This window comes from Bos grunniens, chromosome 10, assembly GCF_055505025.1.
Source record: "Bos grunniens cultivar Pamir isolate PY7600 chromosome 10, Bosgru_T2T1.0, whole genome shotgun sequence".
Taxonomy (NCBI): domain Eukaryota; kingdom Metazoa; phylum Chordata; class Mammalia; order Artiodactyla; family Bovidae; genus Bos; species Bos grunniens.
The window spans coordinates 9921714-9944048 of record NC_141174.1 but is presented as its reverse complement, the minus strand read 5'-3'; the positions used below and the strand labels follow the sequence as shown (position 1 = coordinate 9944048).

Here is a 22335-nt window from a genome sequence, read left to right as displayed (position 1 = left end):
AAGACGTGGTGTTCCTGCAAATCGAGAGTGGAAGCAGTGACCCATTTCATGATTGGTAGTTACTGTTCAGTATTTAAAAGTGCAGTACACATTTCTGCTTGCTGAGATGAGCCTGTTTGAAGAAATGCCCAGGCTGGAAGAAAACAGTCACCTCAATTTCTCATCTGAAGGCTGTAGACTGGATAAACAGCTTGTCAATCCATGTGTACTTAAAGTAATATTCAGAATAAATTTACTCCTCTTGTGCATACACTGAATACAAAAGGTGTGTGCATGTGTGTCTGTGTGTGTGTACAGGAAAGGTGGCAGATGGATATGGGCCTCTGTTAACTTAAAATATATTTATTATTGGTCTATGCGTAGGGCCATAGTACAGTGGACTCAAAAGTGATTGTCTTGGATGGATATTTCTTTTCCAGTTGTTAGGGCTTGGAACTGAATAGGTGATTTTACCCTAGAAGGTAAAAATGAGCTACCTTGAATGAGCTATTGAGTTTCTCATTTCACCTGAGATCTGTTATGTGGCTCTGGGAGATTAGTTGTACTTTCAATGTATCACTTGGATGCTTTTCTTACAGAAAAATAACTAGAAAATCTCAAAAGAATGCATGCAAGCCATACCTTTGACTTCCATGGGAGCAGACCTGAAACCACACAGTGCAAAAGGGAATCTTATTGGCAAGAAGTAGGAAATGTTCTGAAGTCATCAGGGCAATATTTGAATTAAACAACAGCGGAAGTCAGTGGACCTCAGGTTTTCTGCTTTTTAGAGCGGGGAATGTCTTAGCTGAGACTGTATACCTTGCGAGTTTGAGGACCTCATTTATAGTATCACCAACTGTTCTGATTAGTCTATAATACAGGAAGGGGGTTCTTCAAGAAATAGGACATCACCTCAATACATTTTCTGAGTACATGTCTCCAGTAATAACTCTGAATATGCGGCTGTTTGCCTCTGAGTAGTTGACCCTGTGGAGAAAAAGTGAGAAGGGAGAAATAATCCAGAAGAGTTGTTTAATGTTGTACACATGTTCAAGGGCTTGACCTATGTTACAACTTCATAACGTGTTAAATTTCCTGGAAGAAGCCTCAGAGGAATGCTAGTTAATCCTTTTATTTTATAGATTGTCTGAATGACATGCCCCGTTCACAGAGTTCCTAGCAGAATTAGGACTAGAACTCAGTGGTCTCGAATTACAGGGCATTGAACTTTCTGCTGCATGAGAAGAAAGAATGTTATAGAAGGGTATAGAATACAGGAGAAAGTTAACCCATGGGATTTAAAACAAACCCCCAGATTATAAGAACTTGTGTCCAGTTGTCCCAACTGCAAATGCCCACTTGCCTGGCAATCAGTGCCATGCCGTGCAGGTCCTGAGTTTCTTCAGCCTGGTATATGTGTGTGTAAAAGGCTTCTATTCAAAGGGATATTGATGGACATCTTCAAAGCGAATTTGCACAAGGGAGATGGGAGGTAAAGTGTGGGAATTTGTTTATTTTACTGTGAATTTGTTCCACAAGCCTATCTTGACTGTAAACCAGTGTCCAAGTTAAGTAGCAGTAATGTAAAAATATAAAAATGATATTTTGAGTTTCTGTATTTTTTACAGTGAACTCGTACTGCACATGTATTAATAAAGACATTAAGCTGTGATAAAAACTGGAAGTCAACAAGGAGTGTTTCTGCAAGGTTGCCGTTCAAATTGTGTCACCATTTTACTTGGGTCAAAAGAAGCTTGCAATTGCAGTATGTTATTATTGATTTTACTCTTTATCACACATGGTTTTATTTACTACTTTCTCCACAGTACCTGGTTCTAGACATTTTTACTAAAATGCTGCAGTTTTTTTCTTTTCTTCCTTTAACTTTTAGAAGCATAGTTTACCTATGGTAAAATGTAATGTGTTAAGCACACAGTTTGATGAGTGTATACACATGTATATGTACACCTGTGTGTCATCAATCTGGATCAAGATGAAGTATATACCCATCATCCCAGAAAGTTCCGCTGTGCTCTTTTTAGATTTTGCTCCCATAGCCCCACTGTTTTGACTTCTATCATCATTCATTGTTTTTGTCTATTATTGAACTTTATTTAAAATGGAACACATGTATGCTTTTGAAAAAATGTAAAAAACGAGCAAGATAATACTCTGTCTTCAAAAAGTTTATAATCCAGTGGAGTATACAGATAGGTAAATAGGCAATTCCTTTATTCAATGTATTTTTTTTTTTAATTTCATGCCACACTGTTTATCATGGTTTGTGCGTGTGCCTGCTCAGTTGCTAAGCTATGTCCGACTCTTTGGGACCCTGTGGACTGTAGCCCGCCATGTTCCTCTGTCCATGGGATTTTTCTGCAAGAATACTGGAACAGATTGTCATTTCCTACTCCAGTGCATCTTCCAGACCCAGGGATTGAACCTGCATCTCCTGCATTGGTAGGCGGATACTTTACCACTGAGCCACCTGGGAAGCCCTAGTTAACATGGAGAATGCCAGGCATAGTGAGTGCCTGCACTCAAGGTGCTCACTGGGTAGCTAGAATATGACACTAAAGAAATTTGTGAATAGTTAGTATTGTGATAAAGCTTTATATCTGGATTCTGAAAGCACAGCTTCAGGGCATTTGATACAAATGAGGATGGAGCAGGATCAGGAGAATGTTTGATTTGAATTCAATCATGAAGAGCAGTGATGAATTAAGCAAGTGCTCATGGTGTCCCTTGATTTTCCTGGACTGTTTTCATAAGTCACGAAACGTCCTTGAGAACAGGCAAAGATGAAGATAGACTTATTTCCCTAGCTTGAAACAATTCCTTCTCACTAGGACCCTGAGAGTTGAATGAGGCAGTCACTTCTTTTGATTTCTTTGGCTGGGAAGAGAGGATTTTTGGCCCTTTCCCCAGAAGGCTATTTTCCACATGCATCACTTGCTGTGACAGCTTAGCCATAAGATTAGCAGGTACTGACTTAAGCAGGAAACACGGTGCTGGATGTCACTGGACTATGGGGCTTATGGTTTGGGGCTGTTTCCACTGGGATAATGGAGACCTCAGATGGTTTGTTTTTGTTCCCTTTCCTAAAATGCTCCTCTCTGAGACTTTGAGAATCCAAGTCAGGCTCTCAAGGACTGTTAAGCTTTCTGTGAGTCTGTAGATGCTAAATAGAGAAATTTAACTCAGGAGATTGTTTACAGATGCAGAACTGAAGTGCAGAGAAATGAAGTTAGAAGCTACCAAGGCGAGCTGATGAGTTACTGACTGAGTTCCCTGGACCCACAGTTATTTCGTTTTGCACCCAGGCTTGACTCTTTCCTTTGCAGAGACTATATTTAAGTTTGCAGTCATTTCTTAAGCAACCCACCTGCCACCCTTGCTCCTCCAGGTTTACATGAGACATTCCTGGCTGTGGGTGTTTAATATTCTTGTCTTGAAGTACAAAATCATGTTGATGGAAGGAACTGGATATAGCTCATCTTTATATGGTCAACTTCAACCACAGTCTTGGAATGTAATAGAGTTTTAATACATATTAATTTATTTCTTGAAAAAAAACCAGATATGATTTTGGTTAGTTTGAAATCTTTTCCCATCATTGCCACTATCTAGCTTGTCTAATATGGGCTTTTCTAAACTTCTGTTTCCTTAGCAGTAAAATGGTGGCATTAATTCATTCAATAAATGTTTATTGATCACTCACTGTATTCCAGGAAATGTGATATGTTCTGGAGAGTCTGTGAGAGGTGATGAAAGAAATAGTCCCCACTCATTGTGGCTGCTTGTTTGCTGGAGACAAAAGTGAAAGGGAAGTCGCTCAGTCGTGTCTGACTCTTCGCGACCCCATGGACTGCAGCCCACCAGGCTCCTCTGCCCATGGGATTTTCCAGGCAAGAGTACTGGAGTGGAGTGCCATTGCCTTCTCTGACTGGAGACAAAAGATAGTTTAAAAACTGATGTACTAGAAGCCTATTCATCAATCATGATGGAGATCAATCATTATTTGATTTTTAAGTCAGTTAAAGTGAGGAATTATAAAAACCTCCTCCATGAATTAAACATATTTATTTTTAAAACTGTAAAACATTCATAACATAAAGTTCACCATTTTGACCATTTTAAACCATATAGTTAAGTGAAAGTGTTAGTTGCTCAGTCATGGCTGACTCTTTGCAACCCCATGGACTGTAGCCCACCCCCCGCCCCCAGATTCCTCTGTTCATGGAATTTTCCAGGCAAGAATACTGGGTGGGTAGCCATTATCTTCTCTAGGGGATCTTCCTAACCCAGGGATTGAACGCGGTCCTCCTGAATTGCAGGCGGATTCTTTACTGTCTGAGCCACCAGGGAAGCCCCATGCAGTGCAGTAGCATTAGGTATATTCACATTCTTGCATATCACCATCATCCTTCTCTAGAATTTTTCATCTTTTCAGTCTGAAACTGCATCTATTAATTGTAATTCCCAATCCCCCTCTCGGCTCAGCCCCTTGAAACCACCATTCTACTTTATGTCTCTGTGTGGTTAACTTCCCCAGGTGCATGATATAAGTGGAATCATATAGTGTTGACCATCTGGTGATGTCCATGTGTAGAGTCATCTCTTGTGTTGTTGGAAGAGGGTGTTTGCTATGACAAGTGTGTTGTCTTGACAAAGCCTTTGACCTGCTTCATTTTGAGCTCCAAGGCCGAACTTGCCTGTTACTCCAGGTATCTCTTGACTTCCTACTTTTGCATTCCAGTCCCCTATGATGAAAAGGATATCTTTTTTTGGTGTAAGTTCTCGAGGGTCTTGTAGGTCTTCACAGAACCGTTCAACTTCAGCTTTTTCAGCATTACTGGTAGGGGCATAGACTTGGATTATTGTGATATTGAATGGTTTGTCTTGGAAACAAAAAGAAGTCATTTTGTCGTTTTTGAGATTGCACCCAAGTTCTGCATTTTGGACTCTTCCGTTGACTGTGATCACTACTGCGTTTCTTCTAAGGGATTCTTGCCCACAGTAGTAGATATAATGGTTATCTGAATTAAATTCCAGTCCATTTTAGTTCACTGATTCCTAAAATGTTGATGTTCATTCTTGCCATCTCCTGTTTGACCATTTCCAATTTACTTTGATTCATGGATCTAACATTCCACCTTACCTGCCTCCTAAGAAATCAGTATGCAGGTCAAGTAGCAACAGTTAGAATTGGACATGGAACAATGGACTGGTTCCAAATCAGGAAAGGAGTACGTCAAGGCTGTATATTGTCACCCTGCTTATTTAACTCACATACAGAGCATATCATGAAAAATGCCGGGCTATATGAAGCACAATCTGGAACAAGATTTCTGGGAGAAATATCAATAACCTCAGATATGCAGATGACACCACCCTTATGGCAGAAAGCAAAGAGGAACTAAAGAACCTCTTGATGAAAGTGAAAGAGAAGAGTGAAAAAGATGGCTTAAAACTCAACATTCAGAAAACTAAGATCATGGCATCCAGTCCCATCACTTCATGGCAAAGAGTTGGGGAAACAATGGAAACAGTGACAAACTTTATTTTCTTGGACTCCAAAATCACTGAAAATGGTGACTGCAGCCATGAAATTAAAAGACACTTACTCCTTGGAAGAAAAGCTATAACCAAACTAGACAGCATATTAAAAAGTAGAGATATTACTTTGCCAACAAAGGTCCATTTAGTCAAATCTATGGTTTTCTAGTAGTCATGTATGCTTGTGAGAGTTGGACTATAAATAAAGCTGAGCACTGAAGAATTGATGCTTTGAACTGTGGTGCCGGAGAAGACTCTTGATAGTCCCTTGGACCACAAGGAGATCAAACCAGTCAATCCTAAAGGAAATAAGTCCTGAATATTCATTGGAAGGAAACTCCAATACTTTGGCCACCTGATGGGAAGAACTGACTCATTGGAAAAGACCCTGATGTTGGGAAAGATTGAAGGAGGGAGGAGAAAGGGAAGACAGAGGATGAGATGGTCGGATGGCATCATTAAGTCAATGGACATGAGTTTGAGCAAGCTCCAGGAGTTGGTGATGGACAGGGAGGCCTGGTGTGCTGCAGTCCATGAGGTTGCAAAGAGCCAGTCACAACTGAGCAACTGAACTGATACAGTATAGGTTCTTTTGTGACTGAATTAATTTCCCTTACGATGTCTTCAAGGTTGATCCAGGTTGTAGCCTCTGTCAGAATTTCCTTTCTTGTTAAGACTCAGTAATAGTCTGTTATTATGTAACATAATATGTTGTATGTATATACCACATGTTTCTCCATTCACCCACTGATGGAAATTTATCTGGATTGCTTCCAAAAAATTCTAGATTTTTTTTTCACAGTCTTTTAAATTAGTGTTCACCATACTGAATTTGATAGACTCATTTTTTTTAGCAACTTATCTATTCTTCTCAAAATATTTAACTTCTAGAAAAAATATTCTTGCATAACCACATTTTATAATTTACATACAGTTTAATTAAATTGTACAATTAGAATAACAAGTGCATCTGACCTAAAAAGGTATGGGAACAAACAGTTGGCTCTCGGTGAACATTTTTTTAGAGATCTATTTTATTTGATTTATTTATTTTTGACTGCACAATATGGGTTTATAGGATCTCAGTTTTCTGACCAGAGGTTAAACCAGCGCCTCTTTCAGTGGAAGTGTGGAGTCCTAAGCACTGAACCACTAGAGAATTCCCAGCTTTGGGTGCACATTGATGATGATGACTGCAAGTTTGCAGGACTGTTGGAGAGCAGCCAATTAGGCAAGAGTGAGTTTTTAGAAGAATTGAAAGGGTGAGTTAATCTGGTTGATTGCTTTATTGGATGTTGTTTTAAAGAAATCATACTGTTACAAAAAGAAAGTATCTGTGCTATGAGACAGAAATGCGCAGAGGATCTGGGCGCAAAGGACTTCAATTACTAATCCCTGTTAGGCTAGAGATGAGAAAGTACTTCCAAAGAAGCATTCCGATTTATCTTGAAGGATGGGGAGAAATTAGCCAGAGAAAACAGGAAAGATATTTGAGGCAGAAGGAATAATATATACAGTTGTATAAAACAGTAAAACCACCTAGGACATTTAAATATTCTGTTACGTTGGAAGTAAAGGTTGCACCCATTAATTTTAAAAGGCATATTCTGTGCTTCCACACACTGGGAGACAGGCTAAACAAAATAGATACGGCTGCTCCACACATGATCACCATCTCTAGGGGAAGACAGGCACTTTTCCAACCAAATACGACACTGTGACATGTGTTATAAAGGAGAAGTAGAAGGTACAAGTGAGAGCCTATAATACGGCAGGCGGTGTGACACAGATATTGGGGAAGTGTTAAAAGAACGGCTTTGGTGAAAAAATGTAAAGTTTGAAGGTGAACATTGAAATAAACTTCTGATTACCAGGCACATTGAAATAAAGAATATTCCAGAAAGAAGAAGCACATGTGCAAATGCCAAGGCAGCAGGAGAGGTTAGAACAAGTATCAGAGTTAAGACTGGGAAATTGGGCTAGTACAGACAGTATTCTGGTGTCATATTGAAAGATTGTAAGATTTGGGCCAGCTAGTTTCTGAGTTCCTTATTCATCTCCGTGTGTCATTCTCTAAGTGTTATACATATCAATTCAATCAGCATACTCCTACCTACATGTCATCATTCTGCAATTGTTGATATATTTGTTTTAGGGAGCTGTTGAATGCATCTGGATTATATGCTAAATCTTAAGTTCCAGTGATTTGTCCAAAGAAGGATCTCTAGTGACTTAAAAGAGAAATGAGCTATTTGCTGCTGTTGTTGTGAAGGTTTTTCTCTTGCTTTCCACAAGTACAAGGAGACAGTGAATACAGTTTCCAAAGGCCGTGTTAATTCCTGCTGCTGCTGCTGCTGCTAAGTAGCTTCAGTCGTGTCCGACTCTGTGCGACCCCAGAGATGGCAGCCCACCAGGCTCCCGAGTCCCTGGGATTCTTCAGGCAAGAACACTGGAGTGGGTTGCCATTTCCTTCTCCAGTGCATGAAAGTGAAAAGTGAAAGTGAAGTCACTCAATCGTGTCCGACTCTTCGCGACCCCATGGACTAGCAGCCTACCAGGCTCCTCTGTCCATGGGATTTTCCAGGCAAGAGTACTGGAGTGGGGTGCCACTGTCTGCTAAACACTGATGAATCCTAATTGGGTGGATTACTTTAAATGCAGGAAATTCATTATCCAAAGCAAACGAAGCCCACTTTTTCCCTTACTCCCTTTGTGGGGAGCTTGTATATCACGCTTGATTAAGTGATGGCAGCTGAGATGGTGGTCTACCTTCCTACTGGTTTAGTTTCTCTGGTAGAATAGTTACACGCTTTACTTAGAGAAGCTCTTTATGTATCACTTAGTGTCCAAAACTAGTAGAAATATTCATTCCAGTGCCACCCAAGGTGTTGATTTTTTTTTCTTTGTAAAGGCAAAGTAAATACTGATTCTGAACATTTTCACGTCTACTTTGTGTATTCTTCTGGGGGCCAAAAGGGTGGGTTGACTGGTTGCATGTATCATCAGTGCTAATATTGTTTGACAGTGTAATTATACAAATATATAATGATAATGAAAGCAGAGGAAATAACCTTTGGTCTGATTCCAAGGTCAAATTATTTTCCTTAATTTTATGTGTGAAGTGCACTTTAAAACCTCTGATTCCCTCCTAAAATCTTGCTGCTTAACTTATGAATTTAATTGTGAAATGATACTTCTTTGTGTACCATTGTATACAAACTCCACTGAGTCTCATTTGAAGCTTCTGGTTGCTTTTCAGAATTTCACATGTTTGCTGCACAGCACGGGGATGCTGACATTTGAATATCGATGCATTCTTTTGCATTTTCTAGCCCTATGACGCCACCTTCAGTCCCCCAACGTGACAAGACTTTTTATGTGTCTGGCTTTGAGTCTGCTGTTTCTTCTCCCTGTTGCACTCCTTCCCTTGCTTGTTAAGCCACCATTCACCCTTTAAGACCGAGTGTCCTGTCCCCTCTGAAACCTCACTACACTCCCCTTGTCATAGGTGTGTGCCACTCTTCCCTGTTCTCAGAGGACTACACATATACTTTATCATCATATTTATCAGAAGTACTCATTCGGTTGTTGCTGTGCTATATTTACTGAATTAGGCATAGAGGCACTATAGAACTTACTCAACAATTTTCTCCACAGGTCTCAAGGCAGGGAGGTCTTCCCTGGCCCTGAGCAGTAACTCAGGAAATGTTCAGTGAATGCAGAGCAGTGGTAATAAGTGTGGCTAAGCTGTATTGAATTACTGTTTTCATTGAGAGTAAACTCCTTGCTTTCATCAATTTATTTAGTGTTCACAGCAATCCTTTGATGTAGTTGTCATCATACCCATTTTTACCTTTATCAGTTATACCAAGGTTGATTAACTTGTCCAAGGTCATCCAGCTACCAAGAGAGGAAGCTAAGATTTGACCCCCCCACCAGGTCTGTGTTATTCCGAAGGCCGTATAATCTGCCTCCCACTGATACGAGTTGTGTTGAAATCATAGAAGCAGTTGGATAGGAAAAATTAGAGTGGTGATGAATAGTAACTCCAATCTGAATAGCACTTTACCATTTACATAGAATATTGCTATGCATTGTAGCATCTGATTAAAAATTATAACTTTGTTATACTTTTTCCAGTTTAAAAGAATCACAAGTGAATTGCATATAAACTAATGGAAACAACCTCCAAATTTCATCACCCAGAGATAACTGTCATCAGTGATTCCCATCACTATTTTGTGCATTTTCTTTCTCTCCCCCACCCGCTCTGTGTATATTTATGTGATGATACTGCTTGCAGTGTTCCTTTAATAATATATCGGTAAATATCACTAACTTCATATCTACCATGATATTTTACGGTATTCGGTTTTGGGGCCGTGCCCATAATGATTTTGTCACTTTTGTGCTGATTCACCCACTCTGATCCCTCGGGGTTTTGTTTCCTTGCATTACTGGCCTGTTCTATCTCCAGGAGGCAGAAACCGGACCACTTCTTGTCCCACCTCCAATTCCTCTTTGGCTCATTTGCATGTTTCCTTTCTCATTGTTTTATGATTAATACAGTGGTCTATGCTTACTCAGATCACAGTTTAGTCTGTCAGACTCTCTGCTCGATGAGGTCAAACTCCATCCGGGTTCCTACCTCTCTGTCCTTCCTTGGGAGCCAGAGAGCCAACGTTCCATGATTTTCTCTTTCTTTGCTTCTGCATACGGTACTTGCTGAGGTGCACATATTTCTTTGACTTCATGACTTAACCCATTTTATCTTTTTTTGTCAGTTAAACTCAACTCATTCTTTATTCCATCCAAGAAATTCTTCTGATGAACTGAGTCCCTGAAAAGTTAGGATGTTGGCAAATTATTGTTTACAACACTATGAAGTCTATAGGAAATACTGCTGCTCTCATTCACTGAGGTAAGATTATGCAGCCTCAGGAGGATGAAGCAGCTTTAACCAGTGCCACCAGGTGCTGCTGTCATTCACTGAGGTAAGGTTATGCAGCCTCAGGAAGATGAAGCAGCTTTAACCAGTGCCACCAGGTAGCAAGGGGTGCTCTGGGTACCTGACCCAGGTCTCTTGCCTGAATGTGAATGTCTGCCTTTAGCCACATTAACTTGATTGGTCAGAAATGTTATTACAAATTTAAGGAAGGGGAGAAGAAAACATGGCCATCATTTTTAAAACCTTTTATTGTATTTTAGAGTAGAGCCAATTAGCAATGTTACAAAAGGGGACCCAGCCATATATATATACACACACACACATCTATCCATTCTCCCCCAAACGCCCCTCCCATCCAGGCTGCCGCATAACATTGAGCAGAGTTCCCTGTGCTATACAATAGGTTCTAGTTGGTTATTCATTTTTAAATACAGCGTTGTGTACATGTCGATCCCAAACTCCCTAACTATCCCTTCCCCCATCCTTCCCCTTTGCCAACCATAAGTTTGTTCTCTAAGTCTGTGAGTCTCTATCTGTTTAAATTAATTTATACCTTTTCTTTTTAGATGCCACATATAAGGGATGTCATACAATGTTTCTCCTTCTCTGTCTGAGTTACTTCCCTCAGTATAAGAATCTCTAAATCCATCCATGATGCTGCAAATGATGGTTATCATTTTTCCTACTACAAGTTACATTATGTTCTCGGTTTCAAATTTTAACTGACTTGAGAGGGGGTTAACTGGTTGTGACCAAGTACAGAATCTGATATGGGATTTTATACTCTTAACTCCTCTGTTAATCAGGTTTCAAGAACATTTCATTGCCTGTCTTCAGGATAAAGTTCAAAGTTGTTAAATTGGCATTTAACAACTATCGGAGTCCGGTCTACCCTGTCCCACTCTATCCTGTAGTACTTACTTACAGAAGTACTTTATCTCAGTTAAGAGACGTGGGTTCAATGCCTCAGTTGAGAAGATCCTCTGGAGGAGGGCATGGCTCCAATAGAAGTAGTATCCAGAAGAATACTCCAGTATTCTTGCCTGGAGAACCCCATGGGCAGAGGAGCCTGGCAGGCTACAGTCCATAGGATTGCAAACAGTCGAACAGGACTGAAGCTACTTAGCACGCATCCATGTGGTCCAAATGTTTCCTGTTTCCTCTGGGCTCTACACTGATATTTAACCACTTTCCTGCAATCTACCTTACAGAACATGACTCACCTCCTCCATGAAGCCTTCCTTTACCAGACAGATAAGAGAACACTTATTTCCTTAGAGTCAGAGAAGATTTGGCATCTGTTGAATTATATATTTATGCCATATGCCCTTGAATATGTTGTATAAACCTTTGCTATATCAATTTTTCTATAGGTTGGAATTATGAGCATGGCTTAGCTGGGTTTCCTGTGAGGCTGCAACCAATTGTCAGCTAGGGCAGGATTCTTATCTGGAGACAAAGGTCATGGGACCATCCCAAAGTTTATCTGCCATGGATGGTTAAAGAATTATACATGAAAGTAAATAAATAATTAAATCATTAAGAAAAATTAGGCAAAATGTTGATGAATATTTTTCTGACTTGCATACTGAATGATGTTTAAAATATAAGGCAATGAAAAAAGTTAATTAAAAAACTAGATTTTAAAAATTGAAAAAAATTCTGGTCATAAAAATTAAAATTATTTAGAAATATTGAAATGTGATTTCAATAACAGTGGTTAATAAAATGTTAACATCATGAATATATATAAAGCTCACATAGATTGAGAAGGAAAGCCGTAGATATTCAATAAACAAATGGAGGGGGAACATGGAGGAAACATAACAAAGAAAATACAAATGACTGGTAAATGTGGTCAGCTGCTAAAGAATCCACTTGCAATGCAGGAGACCCCAGTTTGATTCCTGAGACAGGAAGATCCCTTGAAGAAGGGATAGACTACCTACTCCAGTATTTATGTGCTTCCCTGGTGGCTCAGACGGTAAAGAATCCACCTGCAAGGTGGGAGACCTGGGTTCGATCCCTGGGTTGGGAAGATCCCCTGAAGGAGGGCATGGAAACCCACTCCAGTATTCTTGCCTGGAGAATTCCATGGACAGAGGAGCCTCGCGTGGGCAGTCATGGGTTGCAAAGAGTCAGACTGGGCGACTAAGCACAGCACATGTTTTTCTTCATTTGTAATTGAAAAATAAATAATAGTAATGCTTTTGAGTATCAAATTAATAAATTAAGATCCAGAAAAATAAATGACCCAATCAAAAAATGGGCCAAAGATCTAAATAGACATTTCTCCAAAGAAGACATACAGATGGCTAACAAACACTTGAAAAGATGCTCAACATCACTCATTATCAGAGAAATGCAAATCAAAACCACTATGAGGTACCATTTCACACCAGTCAGAATGGCTGCGATCCAAAAGTCTACAAATAATAAATGCTGGAGAGGGTGTGGAGAAAAGGGAACCCTCTTACACTGTTGGTGGGAATGCAAACTAGTACAGCCACTATGGAGAACAGTGTGGAGATTCCTTAAAAAACTGGAAATAGAACTGCCTTATGATCCAGCAATCCCACTGCTGGGCATACACACTGAGGAAACCAGAAGGGAAAGAGACACATGTACCCCAATGTTCATCGCAGCACTGTTTATAATAGCCAGGACATGGAAGCAACCTAGATGTCCATCAGCAGATGAATGGATAAGAAAGCTGTGGTACATATACACAATGGAGTATTACTCAGCCATTAAAAAGAATACATTTGAATCAGTTCTAATGAGGTGGATGAAACTGGAGCCTATTATACAGAGTGAAGTAAGCCAGAAGGAAAAACATAAATACAGTATACTAACGCATATATATGGAATTTAGAAAGATGGTAACGATAACCCTGTATACGAGACAGCAAAAGAGACACTGATGTATAGAACAGTCTTATGGAATCTGTGGGAGAGGGAGAGGGTGGGAAGATTTGGGAGAATGGCATTGAAACATGTGAAATGTCATGTATGAAACGAGATGCCAGTCCAGGTTCAGTGCACGATGCTGGATGCTTGGGGCTGGTGCGCTGGGAAGGCCCAGGGGGATGGTATGGGGAGAGGGGAGGGAGGAGGGTTCAGGATGGGGAGCATGTGTATATCTGAAATTTAAAAAAAGAAAAAAAAAAGAAAAAAAAAAAAGATATAAAATGCTCAATATTGGTAAATATATGGCAATTGCACTGTCTCTTACCACTGGCAAGAGAAGAAAATAAGTATAACTCTTGTAAAAGCAAGGTATTAATCTATTTCAAAAGCTTCAATATTGTACATATTATTTTACATAGTAATTCCTCTTCTGGGAATCTACTATAATGAAATAGCAATGCTGACAAAGATTTATACACAATGATTTTCTTTGAAACACTGTTCATAATATGGCATTGAAGATAATCTAAATATCCATCAAGAGGGGAAATGATGAGTAAATTCTGGTTTATCTATAGTATGGAATATTGTGCAGTCATTAAAATAACATTTAAGATGAATATTTAATGACTTGGAGTAATGCTTAGATGGGTAAGAAAAAGCAGGATCCAAAATTGGTTATAATGTGGAACTAAAGTATAAAATTTATTGTTAGGAGAAAATGTGTAACAATATTAACAGTGGTTTTCTTGGGATTCAGAGTTATCCCTGTCAGAATTGTCCTCAATAAAGAGTTAATTGCCTCATTTTGAAATCTCTATAAAGCTTCTCATATTACACATGTTCTTTCACTTTTTTTTTTAATTTTAATAAAGAATTAATATTGGGTAAGCACATTACCCTGAAATGACCTCAATCAAAGTTAGTTTCAGACACTTGTAGAAGTCACTTGACAAAATGGGTGGAAATGAAGACAAAGAAATTGACTTCAGATTTAGTAATTATTCTTGGTCAGCCTTACAATGGCTAGGGCAGAAGGACATTTTATACAGTACACACTGTGGAGCACACTTTAAAAAAGAATAAAGTAAGATTTGGAATTTTGTTCATTGACATTGTGAACATATTAAATACAGGAGGAGTAAGAAAATAAAACATACCAGTTTATGTGAATGAATAGTTTTAGCTTAGGATAAAATATCTAGGGAGCATCACAAACATTCAAAATATGTTATGTGAAGTAGCTTAGTGGACGTGAAGATGGTGTGTACCAGGACATGGTATTATACCAGTTTTCAATGAGACAACAAGGCATAAAAATAATTATGAAAAATGGAACGTTTATATCCAGCATTCACAGAAGCTTTATTTGCATATCCTTTCTCCTCTCTTGAGAAATGATCATGTGAACAGATTAGTGAATATTAGTTCAAAGAATGTGAGATAGAAAAAATTGATTTTTCTATGTTCTATATGTAATTTAAATATGCATATATGATTAAATTAAGATATTAAATATTATAGGTATACATTTGACCATTTGACTTACTAGTAAGCAAATAGCTCACTTGGCTAAAAATAGTAACAGCATCAAACCTTCTATCTTTTCATTGTAAAAGTGCAAAATCACCTAATATTCATGCTCACTTCATACTGTTTAATATTTTGCATTTTTTCCTGCAGTAAAAATGTATTTTGTTCTGACAAAATAGTCGACACAATTTTTCAGTTTATAATTTGAAAGGGAACTTAAAATTACAGATTTACCCATAGGGGAAGGAAAATATTCTTCATTCCTCTTTAAGATAAATAGATCTCAAATCCTTCTTTATGTTGGTGGTTTGGAAGTGTATGTAAAAGGTGTATAAATTCCAGGAAACCTAAAGTGGTAGAGGAAAGAGAGAAGAAAGAATATGCAAATGAAATTTGTATAACTGCTGCAGATAAACTTTCCATTTTTCATAATTCTTTCTATGCCTTCTCTCATTTGAAAACTCCTGTAGCTTTATTTTTTTCTCCCTTTAACTGTGACCTACCACTCAGAACCTTTTTTGTTTCTTATGCTAAGCTTCACAAAGAACTAGAGAGAAGCCCTTTCTCCAGTGATAAACACTGGGGGCATCCTGTCCTTGATCTTGAGATGAAAGTTAGCCTGTGGAATAATGGAGAAGGTGTTGGTAGCTTCTGCTTTCTGGATTGTAACCTGCTATTTTGTGGGTAGACAAAGATGAGGAAACAGAATTCTATGCATCCGGCTCCGATTTAGTCCCAGGTCTGGCCTCATTTAAATAAAATAGCTACAGTTGGAAGCAGAAGGGATGTTTGTAAATTTTTGAGCCCCAAATCCATGCAATAAAGAACAACACGTTGGAGTAGCAGAAAGTTGCATAATATATTCTTTGGTCGAATTCTTATTATTTTCTCTGTGTTTTTCTCTCTGCTTTAAAATAAATGAAGAATGAGAAATTCTTACCTTCAGAAATTGTGCTAAAATTGAGTATTTCAGAAAAACTTTGTCAGCCTAAATGATTAAAGAGTTTTATTCCTCTTTTCAGCCTTCTTCCTCCCTTCCTCCCCCGAGAGAGGGGAGTTAGGTACAGCACGATGTGATTCTCATTAACTGCCAACTTCTGGTTAAAAAACAGATGAGGACTTCTGTCAGATGAATAATCTCTTATCCTTGAGTTGTATGCGTCTTGAGCAAACTCCATGTAATAATTATCCACCATACAGTCACTGGGGGCCTGATCTTTATTATTAAGATGCCATTTCCGGAATCTCTTTATTTGTACTTTTCAAAAGATTGCATAAGGAAACCTAGGTCTTGCTGACCAATTACAGAAATTTCTTTCAAGATTACATTAAAAATAATGGCATTCATAGCTAATATTTACCAAATATTACCTGTGTGATTGTTGTTATTTAGTTGCTAAGTTCTGTCCAACTCTTTTGTGACCCCATGGACTGTAATTCTGCCAGGTTTCTCTGTCCATGGGATTTCCCAGGCGAAAATACTGGAGTGGGTTGCCATTTCTTTCTCCAGGGAATCTTCCTAACCCAGGGATTGAACCTGCGTCTCCTGCAGTGCAGGTGGGTCCTTTACCACTGAGCCACCTGGGAAGCCTAGGAGTTAAGAGCAGATACTTTCAAAATCTGGGTAGTCTCTTCAAAGTGAGTCAGCTTACCTAGTAACCTTTTCATGATTATTCCATACTATCTATTACATATTTTAACATATTTAATTGCTAAAAAGGAAAGATCTGGGTTCCCTCGTGGCTCAGTGGTAGAGAATATGCATGCCCATTCAGGAGACCAGGAGACATAGTTTCGATCCCTGGGTAGGGAAGATCCCCTGGAGAAGGAAATGGCAACCCACTTCAGTATTCTAACAGGGAAATCCCGTGCACAGAGGAGCCTGGCGGGCTACAGTTCACAGGGTCACAAAAGAGTTGGATACAACTTGGCAAATAAATAACAGTGAAGAAAAGATCTAGCAGCAGCCCTGTATTCTTTCTTTGAATATTTATTTATGTGGCTATGCCAAGTCTTAGTTGTGGCATGTGGGATCTAGTTCCCTGACCAGAGATGAAACCCAGGCCCTCTCCACTGGGAGTGTGGAGTCTTATCCACCGGACCGCCAGCAAAATCCTAGCAGGCCTTTATCCTCTCTTCACAGAGTGATTCCCCCAGGAAGAAAGGATGATTATTTGGTCATACCCTTTGGTATGCAAGCAGACATAATTGATATTCACTAGCAGGTGTCTTCTCATCTAAGGGGTCCTTTAAGGATGTATCCAAACCAACTATGATAAACAAATCTAGAATCTAGTGATTCATGGAGAATAGCTTGCTGGAAAATGTCATCTGAGCTCTGCAGCAATTAGAATATAGAATGGAAATACATTAGGATCCACAGGCCCCCGCTTTTTTATATGTTGTGTTCTTGAAGCATCTCTTGGAGACCACATGTTAAATGTGAGCTACAGAGTGTCTTTATGTGCATTTATGGTCTTAGATTCTCCCCTTCCTGCATGTACCTTCTGATTATTAATATAGCTCAATATTGGATGATACCTCTAGTTCTTGGTAGCCTGATTTTACAGACATTTCAATCCTTTGTGCTATCTCAGATGTCATCCTAATTCAATTCAGGTTTAGGAGAACATGGCTTGATTACTTAAGTGGCACAGTGACTCAGGACCAGGGTCACCTTCAGTGGTTACACAGATGATTCATTTCACTTAGAGTCTTTGATGGTAAGGCAACAGTTCAGTTCAGTCACTCAGTCGTGTCTGACTCTTTGCGACCCCATGGACTACAGCACGCCAGGCCTCCCTGTCCATCACCAGCTCCTGGAGTTTACTCAAACTCATGTCCATTGAGTCAGTGATGCCATCCAACCATCTCATCCTCTGTCTTCCCCTTCTCCTCCCACCTTCAATCTTTCCCAGCATCAGGGTCTTTTCCAATGAATCGGTTCTTTGCATCGGTTCTTGGTCATCTTTGCACATGGCCAAAGAATTGGAGTTTCAGCTTCGTATAGTCCATTGATAAAAGTTCTTACGATTCAATGCAATCCCTATCAAGCTACCAATGGTATTTTTCACAGAGGTAGAACAAATAATTTCACAATTTGTATGGAAATACAAAAAACTGCAAATAGCCAAAGCAATCTTGAGAAAGAAGAACGGAACTAGAGGAATCAACCTTCCTGACTTCAGGCTCTACTACAAAGCTACAGTCATCAAGACAGTATGGTACTGGCACAAAGGCAGAAATATATATCAATGGAACAAAATAGAAAGCCCAGAGATAAATCCACGCACCTATGGACACCTTATCTTTGACAAAGGAGGCAAGAATATACAATGGAGAAAAGATGATCTCTTTAACAAGTGGTGCTGGGAAAACTGGTCAACCACTTGTAAAAAAATGAAACTAGAACACTTTCTAACACCATACACAAAAACAAATTCAAAATGGATTAAAGATCTAAACGTAAGACCAGAAACTATAAAACTCCTAGAGGAAAACAGGCAAAACAGTCTCCGACATCAAGCAGGATCCTCTATGACCCACCTCCCACTCTATTGGAAATAAAAGCAAAAATAAACAAATGGGGCCTAATTAAAAGCTTTTGCACAACAAAGGAAACTATAAGCAAGGAGAAAAGACAACCTTCAGAATAGGAGAAAATAATAGCAAATGAAGCAACTGACAAAGAATTAACCTCAACAATATACAGGCAACTTCTGCAGCTCAATTCCAGAAAAATAAATGACCCAATCAAAAAATGGGCCAAAGAACTAAACAGACAGTTCTCCAAAGAAGACACACAGATGGCTAACAAACACATGAAAAGATGCTCAACATCACTCATTATCAGAGAAATGCAAATCAAAACCACAATGAGGTACCATTTCACACCAGTCAGAATGGCTGCTATCCAGAAATCTACAATAAATGCTGGAGAGGGTGTGGAGAAAAGGGAACCCTCTTACACTGTTAGTGGGAATGCAAACTAGTACAGCTACTATGGAGAACAGTGTGGAGGTTCCTTACAAAATTGGAAATAGAACTGCCAAAAGACCCAGCAATCCCACTGCTGGGCGTATACACTGAGGAAACCAGAATTGAAAGAGACACTTTCAATTCTGTAACCCCAGTGTTCATCGCAGCACCACTTATAATAGCCAGGACATGGAAGAAACCTAGACGTCCATCAGCAGACGAATGGATGAGAAAGCTGTGTTACATATACACAATGGAGTATTACTCAGCCATTAAAAAGAATACATTTGAATCAGTTCTAATGAGGTGGATGAAACTGGAGCCTATTATACAGAGTGAAGTAAGCCAGAAAGAAAAACACCAATACGGTATACTAAGACATATATATGGGATTTAGAAAGATGGTAACGATAACCCTATGTGCGAGACAGCAAAAGAGACACAGATGTATAGAAAAGTCTTCTGGACTCTGTGGGAGAAGGTGAGGGTGGGATGATCTGAGAGAATAGCATTGAAACATGTAGATCTCCAGTCTAGGTTCAATGCGTGAGGCAGGGTGCTCAGGGCCAGTGCACTGGGATGACCCAGAGGGATGGGATGTGAAGGGAGGTGCGAGGGGGGCTCAGAATGGGGAACACATGTAAACCCATGGCTGATTCATGTCAATGTATGGCAAAAACCACTACAATATTGTAAAGTAATTAGCCTCCAACTAAAATAAAAGAATAAATAAAAGTTCTTACTATTAAATTACCGGAGGCTTCCCTGATGGGTCAGTGGTAAACAATCTACCTGCTAATACAGGAGACGTGGGTTTGATCCCTGATCTGGAAAGATCCCTCATGCCATGGAGCAACTAAATCTGTGCACTGCAGCAGTTGAGCAGTGTTCTAGAGCCCCTGCTCTCCAATGCGAGTAGCCACCGTGATGAGAAGCCCGCACACTGCAAGGAAGAGTAGCTCACGCTTGTCGTAACAAGAGGAAACCCAGCACAGAAAAAAAGACCTAGCACAGCTAGAGACAGGTAAGCAAATAACATTAATAAAATAAAGTAAGAGTTATCAGGCACTGACTAGAAGTGTCAAGGTTGGCACAAAACTGTCATTGATTTTTTCGCTTGTCTATGTTTAGGTTCACCCAGCAACACACACAGAGTCAGACACGACTTAGGGACTGAACAGCAACAGCTAGAGAAGACGAGTGGATGGAGCTGACTTTTAACGTTTATTGATTTATGTGGCTGTACCAGGTCTTAGTTGTGGCATGTGGGATCTAGTTCCCTGACCAGGAATGGAACCCAGGTCCCCTGCTCTGGGAGTGTGGAGTCTTAGCTGCTGGGCTACCAGGGATGTCCTAGAACCGACTTTAAAGTGCTCTGCCCCATCATAAGGCCCTCTGATTCACTCCATTGGTTATTCTGTGCTTTCCATGCTTAGCTGCTCACTCGTGTCCGACTCTCTGTGACCCCATGGACTGTAGCCCACCAGGCTCCTCTGTCCATGGGGATTCTCCAGGCAAGAATACTGGAGTGGGTTGCTGTGCCCTTCTCCAGGGGATCTTTCCAACTCAGGGATTGAACTTAGGTCTCCCTCATTGTAGGGGGATTCTTTACTGTCTGAGCCAGCAGGGAAGCTCCTCATTGGTCATTCAGTTCAGTTCAGTCGCTCAGTAATGTCCGACTCTTTGCGATCCCATGAATCACAGCACACCAGGCCTCCTTGTCCATCACCAACTCTCGGAGTTCACTCAGACTCACGTCCATCGAGTCAGTGATGCCATGCAGCCATCTCATCCTCTGTCGTCCCCTTCTCCTCCTGCCCCCAATCCCTCCCAGCATCAGAGACTTTTCCAATGAGTCAACTCTTCGCATGAGATGGCCAAAGTACTGGAGTTTCAGCTTTAGCATCATTCCTTCCAAAGAAATCCCAGGGCTGATCTCCTTCAGAATATTAGGTTTCACTATATTTTCTCCTGAGTAAAATTGAAAATGCTGAAGAAATGATGCTTTTGAATTGTGGTGTTAGAGAAGACTGTTGAGAGTCTGTTGGAGAGCAAGGAGATCCAACCAGTCCATCCTCAAGGAAATCAGTCCTGAATATTCATTGGAAGGACTGATGCTGAAGCTGAAACTCCAGTACTTTGGCCACCTGATGCGAAGAAGTGACTGATTTGAAAAGACCCTGATGCTAGGAAAGATTGAAGGCAGGAGGAGAAGGGGACAACAGAGGATGAGATGGTTGGATGGCATCACTGACTTGATGGACATGAGTTTGAGTAAATTCCAGGAGTTGGTAATGGACAGGGAGGCCTGGCATGCTGCAGTCCATGAGGCCACAAAGAGTCCGACACAACTGAGTGACTGAACTGACTGAAAATTGAAAGAAACACTTCAAGTGCCTTAAGTCCTTGAGGCAAAGGAGGTGAGAGAAGGTCTTCTTTGCCTCTGGTTCAGTCCTAGCATAAATGATCTCTAAGCCAAGCACAGATTTCCTTCTGCTACAATTATTCCTGCCTTTAACTTCTGTGCATTTTCATCTTGATGTAGACTCTACTGCTTTGGCCAGGTTTCCATAACCTACTTTTTATTGTCCTTGTCATGGCCCCCAAGGGGGCATGAAAATGAATCCTGTCCCCAGATAGGTGGATGAGTGAGGCCATGGGTGAGAATGTAGGAATTAAACAAAGAAAACAAAGAAACAAACACACAGATGAACAAGCAGTCATCAGCACTCCCATCCCTTATTCAGCCCTTAACACAAGCTGTATATGTGACTATGTGTCTGTTCTAAGGATGTGTGATATCTTAAACCACTTCATAAAGTCAAGAACTAGATCTCTGAGCATGATATATTCCTCAAAGGACATAAAGATTGCCTTATATAGATTAAATGTTAAATATGTATTTATTAAATAATTTGTTGTTGGTCAGTGTTTCATTAGAGAGAGAAGAACCAAGTTATGGAGTAAAATGAACTATTATTAAAAGCTATGTTTCCTGCTTCCTCTTACCTGATCTTTATCACAAACTCAAATTGTAGGAGTTGACTGCATATTGGACCTCAGAGCTGTTGAAGCTGAACGCCCACCTTCCTCTTTTGTACATATATTCTCAGGAAGAGTTCTGTGGGTGCATTTCAGAGGCAGCTGCAGAGGTGGCCTTTTTTGTTTGAGTACCAGAGCTGAGTCATTAGTGCTGGAAAACCTTAGAATTACACCACCTCCTCCCCTCCACCCACCTCTTCCCACCCAGCATCTTTAAAGAGAAGAACATTTAGATCTAGATTATTTTGGGGGTATATACTCTTTTTATGTTGTAAACACTAAATTCATTATCCTATTGGCTGGTTGATTTTAATTTTCCTGTCTATCATCTCAATTCCACAAAGGTTTTGAAGCAGCATCTGTATTAAGCATAGAAAAAGCTA

General features: G+C 39.9%; 1 long non-coding RNA gene across 5 annotated transcripts in view; it reads left to right on the top strand.

Moving 5' to 3' along the window:
• Nucleotides 1-22335, top strand: part of LOC147363898 (uncharacterized) — a 293279-nt gene that overhangs the window by 139077 nt on the left and 131867 nt on the right. The gene's annotated exons all lie outside the window — the stretch shown is intronic.